The sequence below is a fragment of the Agelaius phoeniceus genome, chromosome 5 (assembly GCF_051311805.1).
Source record: "Agelaius phoeniceus isolate bAgePho1 chromosome 5, bAgePho1.hap1, whole genome shotgun sequence".
Classification (NCBI taxonomy): Eukaryota; Metazoa; Chordata; class Aves; order Passeriformes; family Icteridae; genus Agelaius; species Agelaius phoeniceus.
The window spans coordinates 35,434,258-35,446,862 of record NC_135269.1 but is presented as its reverse complement, the minus strand read 5'-3'; the positions used below and the strand labels follow the sequence as shown (position 1 = coordinate 35,446,862).

The 12,605-nt window shown below is 39.7% G+C and overlaps 1 protein-coding gene across 1 annotated transcript in view; it reads right to left on the bottom strand.

Annotated features, from left to right (window-relative positions):
- Positions 1-302: 302 nt before the first annotated feature.
- LOC143694067 (uncharacterized) overlaps positions 303-12,605 on the bottom strand; it is an 85,231-nt gene continuing 72,928 nt past the window's right edge. Inside the window, exon 4 of the mRNA XM_077178026.1 lies at positions 303-10,693. The gene's annotated coding sequence lies outside the window, so the exon portion shown is untranslated. The remainder of the gene's footprint in view (positions 10,694-12,605) is intronic.

The window sequence follows — 12,605 nt, the reverse complement described above, 5'->3', positions numbered from 1 at the left end:
CATCTGGGGCCAGTGGAGAAGAGCAAGAGCAGCAGTGCAGCTGGGTGGGCTGTGTGAATCTGGTGGCAGCTCCTCAGTAGCACAGTCTCCTGGCCTTTGCCTGCTCGTGGCTGGCTCACAGCTGACTTAGGGACGGACACGAGCATCGCACGGCAAATGTGGAAGAGCCTTGTCTGATATGGAGCCTGCAGAAAGCCCAGATTTAAGGCAGTCTTAAGAAAAGAGAAGATGGTGCAGATCAGAGACTAAAAGTATTATGTGAGTTCTTAGGAGGCATAAAGAAAACTCTAGCATAAGGACAATTAATTGAAGCAAGAGAGATTTATTTTTAAATTGGCTACCTATTCCCCAAGAAAGTTAAGGCCACAAGTAGTTCTACTGGGACCCAATAAAGGGGAACAACAGTTTTTAATACACACTTCTTTAAAAATAACACCAAAATAGAACTTCTGGGGAAAAAATTAGCATGCATCTCACCTTAGTGACCTAATAGTGATAATGATCATTATAAAATTAGGTCTACAAAGGCATATTTGGGGCTCTTTGGATACTATAAACATTTAGGCTCCTCAGCAACAGGATCCATACTAGCAGTCATATCCTAAAATAATGTAGGCTAGCAACCTATGGCATTTGCATTAAAACATCTTAGAGCTGAAAACAGGCATTGAATTTTCAGAGTCAGTTCAGTTAAGTCAATAAATTGACTTTAACTCTCCTCCTTTCTCATCCAGGCTCTAGCTGGCTTCACTTCCCCACTGATGTTCTTCACTTCTGTGATTTCTCAACTTGAGGCAGTATGATTGCTTGTTGACAGTGAATGTACTATATAATGTGTGTACCTCTAAATTGCTTTCAAGCTGATAATTCTTTCTAATAAGCTTTGAGGCAGTGCTCAGCATGTTAAATGTTTCTATTCTTTTTTATGGAATTAAAAACCATTGCCAATATTTTTTTTCCATGTTTAAATCTTCTTGCCCCTAATCAGCTGGAAGAGGGAGAGGACTTATGCTACAGGTGCACAATTCTGAGCACAGCTGTCTCTCCTGACTGTTTATGAAGGCTTGTCATCTAAAACAAGACCACTGCCAACCTAGCTTGTAACAGGAAAATATGTATTCACTGATTATTATTTTTGTTTGGGTTTTATTCCTCTGTAAAATAAAAATGCAGATGTAGAGCTCTATGTGTTGTTGGTACTGGTGCCCCATAGGTCTTGTCACAGTAAATTAAAAGAAAATAGATATTTGCTAATTTGTGGTTAGAAAAAAATTAAAATTAAAAAAAGGCATTAAAGTGATAGTCCCTTCATAAGTCTGGCAACAACAGGGAAAAACAACTTCACAGCCTGATGTTGTTGCAGCTTGGCAGCCAAATGAGTTTGTGTAGGCTGCTGTTGGCAGCAGTTTTCATTAGCTTAGGGCCTCCTTTCTGGAAAGACAGAGCTGAGCTGCCACACACAGTTGTCCAGTCTGTGCAAGCAGGACTCACTTGTATACTGTCCTGCAGAGCAGCCCCCTTGAGCATCTCCCATCTGCCTGCCTTTAAGTGCAATTCTCTTATCATTATGACATCTTTCTTAAATATCTGGGCTTTAATTTATACATTTGCTTTAAGCTAAATTTCCTGTTATGTTAAAATAACAATTAATAATCATGGCAGAACTTCTCAGCAAGGAGAACTGAGTCACATTTCTGTATACTTTGAATAAATGCCACCATTGCTACAAACTGCTGATTGGAATAGAGCATTGTTTTAATTATTATTAATATTTCTGCTTTACCAATAAGCTAATATGCAAAGCTAATATAGGATCACTGTAATGTTTATTGATTACCTTTGGTAAATCCCACAAATGAGAAGGCACTTGCAGAAAAAGAAATCAGCACAACTATGGATCAGATTATTGCTATCCTTCTGGGGCATCTGGTCCCGTTACTGCAATAAGATTGGAAGGATTTAGCTCTTTTTCTTTCTGACTCCCTGAAAAGAAATATGACATTATGAATTCTTCCCTGAGAGACAAAATAGAAGGAATTAATCACATCATCATGAAAAGAGAATTCTTTTCAAGTAACGACCATTAGTAGAAAATATTTTAAAACATTTTTTAGAAAAAAAGTATTCCTATTGATGTTGTACTGATTATATTTCAGCAAACACTTTCTATATGATGATGTTTTAAAAATTCGATCTTTTCAGAACTCTGGAGATGAACCTTGTGAAGATTCAGAATTTTTCAGCATCCAGAAAGACTCCTGGATAAATTGTGTATAAGGAATAATGTGTAACTTTAGTATTTTCCTCTTACAAAACTTTTCTCAACATCTCTGTACTAAGACAAATTTTTCAGTGCAGCTAGAATTTGGACTGGAAGGAATAAAGTTTTGGAACTTGAAGGGATAAACTTTCAGGATGCAGTGATGTTTGCTCTGTTATTGTATATGTCCCAACAATGTGGGTTTTTTACTCTGTAGATGAGAGTTTGAAGGCTCTCCAGAAAATAAAACTTATTTGCTATTTTATTGTCAGTGCCTCCTGAGAAGGAAGCTTTATTCAATCAATAGAAGAAAAGATCACTACAGCATCTTACCATGCTGGCAGCAATGTTTTAAGAAAACAACTAGATCAACACCTTAGGTGATAGAAATTAATTTGTGTGAGCGAGAAATTGCCCCCATTGTGCAGCTGAGGAGCTTTACTCTGGCAATTCTTCGTTTTGCTTCTGAATTGTGGTGGGTTTTTTGAAGTTTGGAGGGGGTTGGTTATATTGGAGTCCATTTTTCTTAGCTCTGTATCTTGATGTGGTATATCCAGTTCAGCACAGCCCAGTACTTTGAGTGACACAGCTGAGGACTTTTCCTGGCATTGTCCTAAATATTTCATTTGTGGCTCTAAACTCAGTGTGGCTATGTCAAAGTTAGGACCAGGCAAACAAATACATCATATGTCCATCTCCTGTCTCTGCATTATTTAAATAGCAGTGGAATTCTGTCTCAATTTACTTCCTCTTTGGCTTAACTCGTATGTATGTAGCCCTTCTAATATTTCCATAAGTCTGTTTTGCAAGTGAATTATCACTTTTGTTTTGCTACCCTGTATTTCTTTCAATCTGTCCCTGTCTCTTGTGTAATGAGATGTCCAGAACTGCTGCAGGTGTAGTTGTATTTATTGCCCTACATAGATGAAATACCTTCTGTAGATTGAATGCTATTTAAAAAGCTGTGGATTTTCTGCTATCAAACTCCATTGAAAAAGAATTTCTTGATTGCCTCAACATTATGACTAGGTCTCTTTCTGTATGTTCAACAGTGAGGTGTTAATTTTGATTTTTTAATTTTTTTTTATTAATGGAAACAACAGAAGAAACATAGCCTTTTCATTCCCATAGAAGCCTGAGGCAGCTAAATTGATTAAGTAGCTCCCTATTACTTGGTGAGGTTAAGAAAGATGTGCCCAGTATGAAATCTATAAAAATTAAGTTACAGCCTAAGTGACATGGAAGTGGACTGAAGAGAAAGTGAATATGATTCTGTGAAAGAAAGACAGTTCAGTCCATGCTCACACCTTCTGGTACATATAAATGACAAATGCAACTCCTTCTTGAATTGACTCATTATGTAGAAGGCAGAACTAATGCAGAGCTAACTTGTATATTAGGCATGCCTTACATAAGGCAAGCAGAGGCATCTCTCTGACATTAAAAAGAGCACATTAAAAGATCTGAAGGAGTAGTGGTCAAAAAATTGCAGTCAAGAATGTTATTTTTCTCTCAGAAAAGATGACATCTTTAAAATTCAGCAGCTCCCGTAATGTCTGTCAATGTGTCTGTTTATTTTGAGGAAGAAAAAGATGAAATGTTGCTTTTTGGAAAGGTGAAAACCTTTCCTTTTCAAGCATACCTGGAATGCTTTGATTGTTTCAAGACTCACATTCTTACTTTGCAAAAAACAAAAATGTGTAGATCAGTATGCTCTAAAATTGATAGCATATTTACATTTATTTACTTTAATAGACTAACCAAAAGAAATCTATTTAGGGGTGTCTAAAACATATACTTCACTTGATGCTGCTGGCTCTATGATTAAAAAAGTAATTTAGAAGATTTTATTTCTCTTTACTATTAGAACAGCATTTTGAAGGGATAGAAATAGGATATTGGATATTGAGCTACCTTTGAAACACCGAACATAGTGTACAAGGTCAACATAGCAAAAGCTAGGTTAGGTCACACACAGATGCAAGAACACCATCCCAGATACCAATATTAGTACACAAGCTGGGCTCAGCTGTTCTATTTCAAACACCAGCTCAGATAATGCAGCTCAATAGGGACAAGTTTTATAGTAACTCTTTTATTGCAATCTTCCTTCAGAGCTAGTGACATACGTAAAATCAAAGCTCCATTGAAGAGTGAAGCTCTGCCTCTGACTTTAACCTGTGTCTTTGTCAGAACCTTGTATGAGACCAAATGAGTCAGCAACCTCCTGTTCTTTGTGGAAAAATTCTAAAAGAATTTTTGAAGGATTTTCCTCTAAGGAGGTTCATTTGCATCTAATGAAAACATATGGTTTTGGCAGCACCAATCTCTAAGGAATGCAGTCAACCTTTCTTTTATTTTCCTCCTTTAGAAAGCAACAACGTAAGTAGTGAGCACACTACCAGTAAATCACCAAGTAGCATGAAGTATTCCAAATGTAATCATAACTATCCTCACTTGAAGAAGACTTGGAATGAAGTGAATCATAACTGCACTTCATAACAAAGATAATATTGTGAAAATGTTCCTATTCAGAAGCAATGAGTCATGCTACAATGACCGCCACTTAATCATTCTGACTAAACAGAGATCAACATTTACAACTGAACGTGTTACATTTTGAAATATTTTGGAGAGATAAATATGGCAAAGTATAAGAAGTTGTAAAAGCTACCACTGTATATTAATTCATGTGACCTAAAAGCTACTAGTTTTACTTGCAAAAACTGTGGTAAGTGAGCTGTGAAAGGCACTTACTATTTCAAAAATGTCTTGAAAACATTTTTCAGTATCAGGAATAATCCACTTCACCTTTTAACACACTGTTTATTTTCCTTTCACAGAAGATTAATGCGACAATAATCTTCTGGTATAGTTGAGAATAAAGACAGCATGGATGATCTCAAAAGGAGAACTTTGCTTTTTCCCTTAATGTAACTTAGTATTCAAAATAATATTAAGTTTGCCAATGACACTAAATTGGGAGGAGCTATCAATTCCCTTGAGAACAAAGAGGCCCTACAGAGAGACCTTCACAAATCAGAGAGATGGGCAATCACCAACCATATGAAGTTTAACATGGAAAAGTGCCAGATTCTGCACTTGGGATGAGGCAACTCTGGTTGTGTGCCTAGACTGGGGAATGAGAGGTCAGAGCAGCTTTATGGAAAGGGACCAGGTGGTCCTGGTCAATGGCAAGTTGAACAGAGTCAGCAGTGCCCTGGCAGCCAGGAGGACCAGCCTTGTCCTGGGGTGCATCAGGCACAGCATCACAGCCAGGCAAGGGAGGGGACTGTCCTGCTCTGCTCTGCACTGAGGCAGCCTCACCTTGAATATTGTGCGAAGGTTTGGTCACCACCATATAAGAAAGATGTTAAATTATTAGAGAGTGCCCAAAGGTGAACAAGAAGGATGGTGAAGGGCTTTGAGGTAAATCTGTGTGAGGAGTGGCTGAGGACACTTGATTTGCTCAGCAGGAGATTGAGGGGACACCTCACTGCACTTTTCAACATACTCACAAGGGAAGTGGAAGGGCAGGTAGTGACCTCTTCATGACCAGCAATAGGACTCAATGAAATGGCCTGAAGTATGGGAAAAGCAGGGCACTCCTGACGTCCAGGTGAGGAATGATGAGGAGGACTCCACAATATCACAGTGGAGTCTGATATTATTATTATTATTATTATACTATATTATTCTATACTATATTGCACTGAATCTGCACCAAACACTCAACTGCCTAGAATCTCGTGACTGTCAGCCCAACACACACACATATGGTTTCAATTGGTCAATGAATCAAAACACTCACACCAGAATCCAATTACCAATTCCCTTCAGGTAAACAATGTTCCACAATGCATTCCACCTGTGAACAACAAGAGGCACAGCAATTGAGATAAGAATTGTTTTTTCTTTCTCTGAGGTTGAGAAAATCTGAATCCCAGAAAATATCCTTGGGAAGTTGTTCCTTGCCTTTCTCTGTGAAGAGAAATGTGGCTACACCTGAAGTTGTTTCAGGGGAGGTTTAGGTTGGATAAAAGGAAAAGGCTTTTCACCAAGAGGGTGTTTGAGCACTTGCATCTGTGCAAAGTGGTCACAGCACCAAGCCTGAGTTCCAGAAGCATTTGGATAATGCTTTTTAGGTACATGGTGTGACTCCTGGGGTGTCCTGTGCAGGGCCAGCATTTGGACTTTATGAATTTTGCAGGTGCCTTCCAACTCACCATATTCTATGATTCTATGACTTTTCTATACTTTTGACTTTTTTCTAACTGTTGATAAAAACCTATTATGGAGTGGCAGCTTGCTATCAAATGGCCCTTTAAAGGACTGGTTTATAATCCCATATCTAAGGACCTTGTATTCCTCTTGGTCTAGTATAGATTTAATATCTTCCCCTTAAAAAATCACAAAAAATAATTTAAAAAATCAAGTTTAAAAGTAAAAATCTTAAGCCCTTTTGTTTTTCCCCTACTGTCAAACACTGAACAGCCCTCGTTGTAACAGCAAGTTGTGGTGTCCTGGGCTGTGTTAGAAGTGTTACCAGTGGGTCAAGGGAGATTATCCTTTTGCTCTACTCAACACTGGGGAAGCTGCACTTGGAGTTCTGAGTTCATTGCTGAGCTCTCCAATGCAAGTGAGACTTGGACATAGAGCAAGGACTCAAGTGCATCACCACTAGGAAGATTAATATACTCAAACTGGAGCATCTCTCATATCAAGAAAGGCTGAGAATATGAACCATTCAGGCTGGAGAAAACTCATAAGGACTTTCTCAATGTGTGTAAATACCTGAAGGAAAGGTATACAGAAGAAGAAGCCAGGCTCTTTTCAGTGGGGGCAAGGGACAGGACCAGAACAAAGGTCCTGTCAATGGGCACAAAGTGAAATACAGGAGTTTCCTTGTGAGGGTGGCCAAGTACTGCACAGGTTGCCTAGAGATGTTGTGGAGGTATTCATCATTGGAGGTATTAAAAAATTATCTGGATATGTTCTTGGACAAAGGGTTGTTGGTGTCCCTGCTTGAGCAAAGGTGCTGGACCAGATGGCCTCCACAGGTCCTTTCAAACCTCAACCATTCTGTGACTCTGTGATCTCTTCTGTGTATCTGAGTATTGGTGGTGATCAGAATTGCTAGTGTTTGAGTGAAACAAGAAGCACTGAACTCCATTCTAAATTTATATTGGATCATTAATAAGCTTCATCAACTTTGGAGAGTGATTTTTTCCTGAACTCTGCTGTTCCTGTACATCTGACACAACTTCTGCACACAATGCTTTCAAACTTCTGGCTTAGTCCATGTATTCCCCCTTTGACCATGGTGAATCTTCTGCAGAGCTATTTCTAATTTATTGTCCACCTCCAAGTTCTTTTACTGATATCGTATCCATCTGGTGGTGCTGTGATGATACCATTATGTCTCCTGCTGAACACTATTCTCTTGCTTCCTTGTAGCATCCTGTCTGTATCCATCCTTTGAGGCAGGGAACATCTGGTTTTTATACACTGATTAACCTTGAATGGAGACTCCAGGGCTCTCAGGTAATACAAACAGATGATGACGATAGCAATACAATGTGAGGCTCCAGCCTAGCATATTGATTTCACCTACATATGAATATCAAGTTTTGGAATAAAATATGGTGCTTCAAAATCTGTTTTTAAACTGTTAAATATTTCCCTGGAACAATTATTTCATCTTTGCTTTTCTAGCTAGTCCAAAATTGAGATTTTGAATAATTTCCTGTTCAGATAGCACTGTAATTTATACCTACTAGATGGAATTAAAGAATACTTTCTATAGGAAAGTGAAGCGCAAAAATATTTCCATAGATTGTGTAAGTTTTGCTTAGAGGTACAGAAAGCCTCTATGCTTTTTTTCTTTTTCCTTCATAAAAAATAAGAACGATGACTTTTTTTACACAAAGATGCCATCAAAATCATTTACACAATTGTGCAGGCCTTCTATCCTTGAATAAAATACAGTGGAAGGAAGTCAATAAAGGAATCAAATTTTAAAACATCAAGGAATTTATAACGGTATTTAAGAGCAAAGGAGGTCATATCCTTTTGGAGAATATCAATTCTAGATGTCAAGGATGCAACATATTTTTAATCATTATTTTTCTCACTGATTTTGTTGGGCCTTTCTTACTCTAGATGTAACAATTTTAGATCCCTAGTGAAAGCAAATGGAAGAATTCGGATGATGCCAAATGTAAACTTGAGGAAAAAAACTAAAACTGACTGCAGCTGGATAAATCCTCTTCCTTAGTGTTAATTCAGATGAACAGTAGGTATTATCTTTTTAAGACAGTTTAAGCACTGCATGGTGCATTCCCTTTCTAGAAAGAGGAGTAGATAATTGTAAAGTAGGACTTGAATAGGGTCGTTGGAAACTTGGTTCCTATCTTCAGTCTTAGTGAGAAGACCTATTCAAACTTTACATTTGTACAATTTTCCTGCTATCAGGGAAAAATGAAGACTGTTAATAATGTGGAAGAGCAAGATAGGTAGCACTACTGCTGGCTGCTATTTTTTCACTGTACAATAAAACAGGTATTGTTTTTGTCCTCTCCTAAAATCCCTTCTGCTTGGGGTCATAGCCAGGCCCTGCAGCCAGTACACTCTCATGCATCATACCAGCACATTTTGCTGTGCCACCAGCTACTCCCACCCATCCACAGCTCCTGTTAGAACAGCTCTGCATTTTCAGCAGGGCAATATGCCCTGGGACAGGTAGGCTTCCCAGTAAACAGAATAGCCAAGATGCCCCTCTGAAAACAGCAAGCTGGAAACCAGCCCCTTTCAATGGGAGGTGTTTAGGCAACTCAGCTGGATGGAATGAGCACACTGGCTCTCTTTGAAAGGTTTATGCAGCCAGTTGTATATCCAGAAGTGGAAGGTCTGCCTTAGTTTAGTGGCTGCTAACAGTGGAGGAAGTCTGCCTTGCAAGTGGTTTTTGTGTCAATGGTGTGTGGTGGATGTCAGGTGCCCACCAAAGTTGCTGTATCTCTTTCCTCCTCAGCTGGACAGAAAATATAATGAAAGACTCCTGGACTGAGAAAAGGACAGGGAGAGACCCTTCATCGTTACCATCATAGGCAAGACAGACTCAGCTTGGGGAAATTAATCTATTACAAATCAAATCAGAGTAGGGTAACAAAAAACAAACCTAAATCCTAAACTGTCCACTCCTCCCTTCTTCCCAGGTTTAACCTCAGTCCAGATTTTGTCTATCTCCTTCTCCCCAGTGGAGCAGGAGAATGAGGAATCAGGGCTGTGACCAACCCATCACGCTGTCTCTGCTGCTCCCTCCTCCTCAGGGGAGGACTCCTCACACTCTTCTCCAGCTCCTGTGTGGAGTCCCTCCAACAGGAGATGGTCTCCACAAACTTTCCAAATGTAAATCCTTCCCAGGGTTTCAGCTCTTCTGCTCCAGCATGGTCCCTCCCTCAGGGTGCAGTCCTTCAGGAGCACACTGCTCCACAGTGGCTTCTCCATGGGGTCACCAGTCCTGCCAGCAAACCTGCTCAGTGAGGGCTCCTCTCTCCATGGGCCACAGCTCCTGCCAGGACCCTGCTCCAGCACAGGCTTCCCACAGGGTCACAGCCCCCTCCAGGCCTCCACCTGCCCCAGTGTGGGTCCTCCCCAGGCTGCAGGTGGATCTCTGTTCCTCCATGGACCTCCATGGACTGCAGGGTCCCATCCTGCCTTACCATGGGCTGCACCACAGGCTGCAGGGGAATCTCTGCTCTAGCAGCTGGAGCACCTCCTGCCCCTCCTTCTGCACCGACCTTGGTGTCTGCAGAGCCGTTCCTCCTGCGTATTCTCACTCCTCTCTCTGGCTGCTGTTCCAGAAGTTCTCCCCTTTCTTAAATCTGTAATCCCAGAGGCACTACCACCATTGCTGATGGGCTTCGCCTTGGCCAGCAGCAGGTCCATCCTGGAGCTGGCTGGAATTGTCTTTGTTGCCCATGGGGGAATCTTCTGGAAGTTTCTCACAGAAGCCACCCCTGTGGCTCCCTCATTACCGAAACCTTGTCGCACAAGAGCTCTTGCAGCAAACACAGGGACCAGCACTGGATGCCTGCCTGCCTCATCTGGGTCCTGCACTGTGGGGCAGGTGCCTGCCACAGCTGAGGAGCCTGAATGTCTCCCACCCCTCCTGGCAGACTGAGTTCTGGCTGACACCAACAGAGACAGCCTAGGAGGAGACTGGGAATGCCATCAGTAACTCTGATAGCAAGGTTAGACAATGGTGACTGGCACTCAAAGCAAACCAAAAATAGATGCAAACCAACCCAGTTAAATTAGCAGGTCTTTAACTCCATGTTCCCTCTGCTCTCTGAAGTGGTGGCTGTGGCTCCAACGTGAGCTGGTCACTTGGAAAGTGTTTGTCTTGGCGTAGAAGATCAGTGTACAGCATGCCTACAGGAAACAAAAATTGAGAGTTATAAGTCATCAAGACAGGTGTTATTTTCTGACGGGAATACAGTGATCTAGTTTATTTACAGCCAGTCATAACAGCAAAAGAGCAGAACATAAATCTTGAAAAGGGTGTCAAAGGTGGAAAGACAGCTGTGGAAGAACATACATGCCAGGAGAAAGGAAAGCATTGGAGACTGTGATTATTCTTGCCTTATTTATCCCTACATATTTTAGATACATTATTAATTAAAATGATACGAGTGTGATAGCATGTCTTCTGTTCTGCAGATGGGTTGTCAGGAAATGGAAGGTCTGAACCCTCTTGGTGTAGATATGCTGTAGCAAAATTTAACATATAGGAAAAAGAAATTGTGAAGAAAAGAGTCAGCAAGGATCACACAGTTCAGTAGAAGATGGCCCAAATTCAAACTCCTTTTAAGTGTTTACATCACTGCTTTTGTTTTGTATTTCTGCTGGCTATCATCTAGGTTGTACACCGTCTGAATTCATAGAGATGAAAATCCCCCTTTAAAGGCAACCAGACTTTCCATTATATGAGTTACGCATCAAAAATAGATTAAATAAAATAGAATGTCCATGAACACATCCTATCTTCCCTTCATCTAACCACAGAAGTAATGACTCATTTTTATGACACAGATGATATTGATACCAATAAACTATTACTTCTGGTTCTTAATTTTGATTCTTAATCCAATTAATTAAACTTCTTTTTAATAGTTATACATTCTATTCATGGTTACCATGGAGAGTGAAAGTACACAGTGTAACATCAGTTCTGAATCTATTAATATGAAATTATCAGTTTGGTTATGTTTCAGCTATTTTACCAGTAATAACTATGAAAATGAAGAGAACCATGATGTTTATATGACCATTATGTGCTTTTAACCATAAATGATATGGCAGCCATGTGATTTCTTGACATTTATTAGGAGATTCTGTTCAATATCATAAAGAATTTGTAACCCAAAAATGAAAAAAAAACCTATTTGTATCCAGAACACTCTCATCCACTATGTTAAGAATAACAGACAGACCTGACTGAGTCCTGGTCTCAGCCAGGACTCAGTCAGTCAGTCAGTTTTTATCTCTTCGCTCTGCAAAGAGACCACATTGCTGAAAAAGAAATTTTTTTCACAGACAAGTGGATCCAAACTTTTCCACCTTCACAGTGCCCAAAAGCTGCCATTATTGGAAAGGAGGTGATCCCTGCCATTTGTATGATATCATGGTAATTTGTCAAGTTGCATCAGGTGACTTTGAAATTCCCCTGTCCTGTGAAGACCAAACAGCTGCTGATGGGCTCTTGTAAATCTGAGCTACAGCTGTAAATGAATTTTTAACATTTAGATACCAAATAGAATACCTATTGGCAAAGAATTTTTTTGTTTTGTCTTAAAAAATGTGCATTTGTATTCCATCAGGTTGAAGCAAAATTTGCTGAAGTGATTTTCTTTGTTTTTGCATATCTGTTTTTAAGAGAAGTCTCTCTTTAAGAGAATCTATGACCTTGAAAGTTTTGAAATACACAAAAATAAATGAGTAAAGGAAATTAAACCCTTGCAAAAAGGAAATGGAAAAGCTTATCAAGTATCTGTCCAATTTTGAATATTAGATTTTTTTATCAATAGTCAATGAAGAAGTTACAAATATCTAAGAGCCACTGATAGCTATTGATATTTATATACAGATCTATGGGAACTGTAATAATGCTAAATATACTATGAACTGATCCTTTTCAAACTGCAATTTAATGCACATTCCAGAACATTCTACTCTAAGGAACAGTTCATCCATAGGGAAAGCAGAATATATTTCATAAGGTAAAGTTGCAGTTATGGTGCACCTGTGGTTTTCTCCCTTCCCCCTTTAGACAGGAATATGCTAC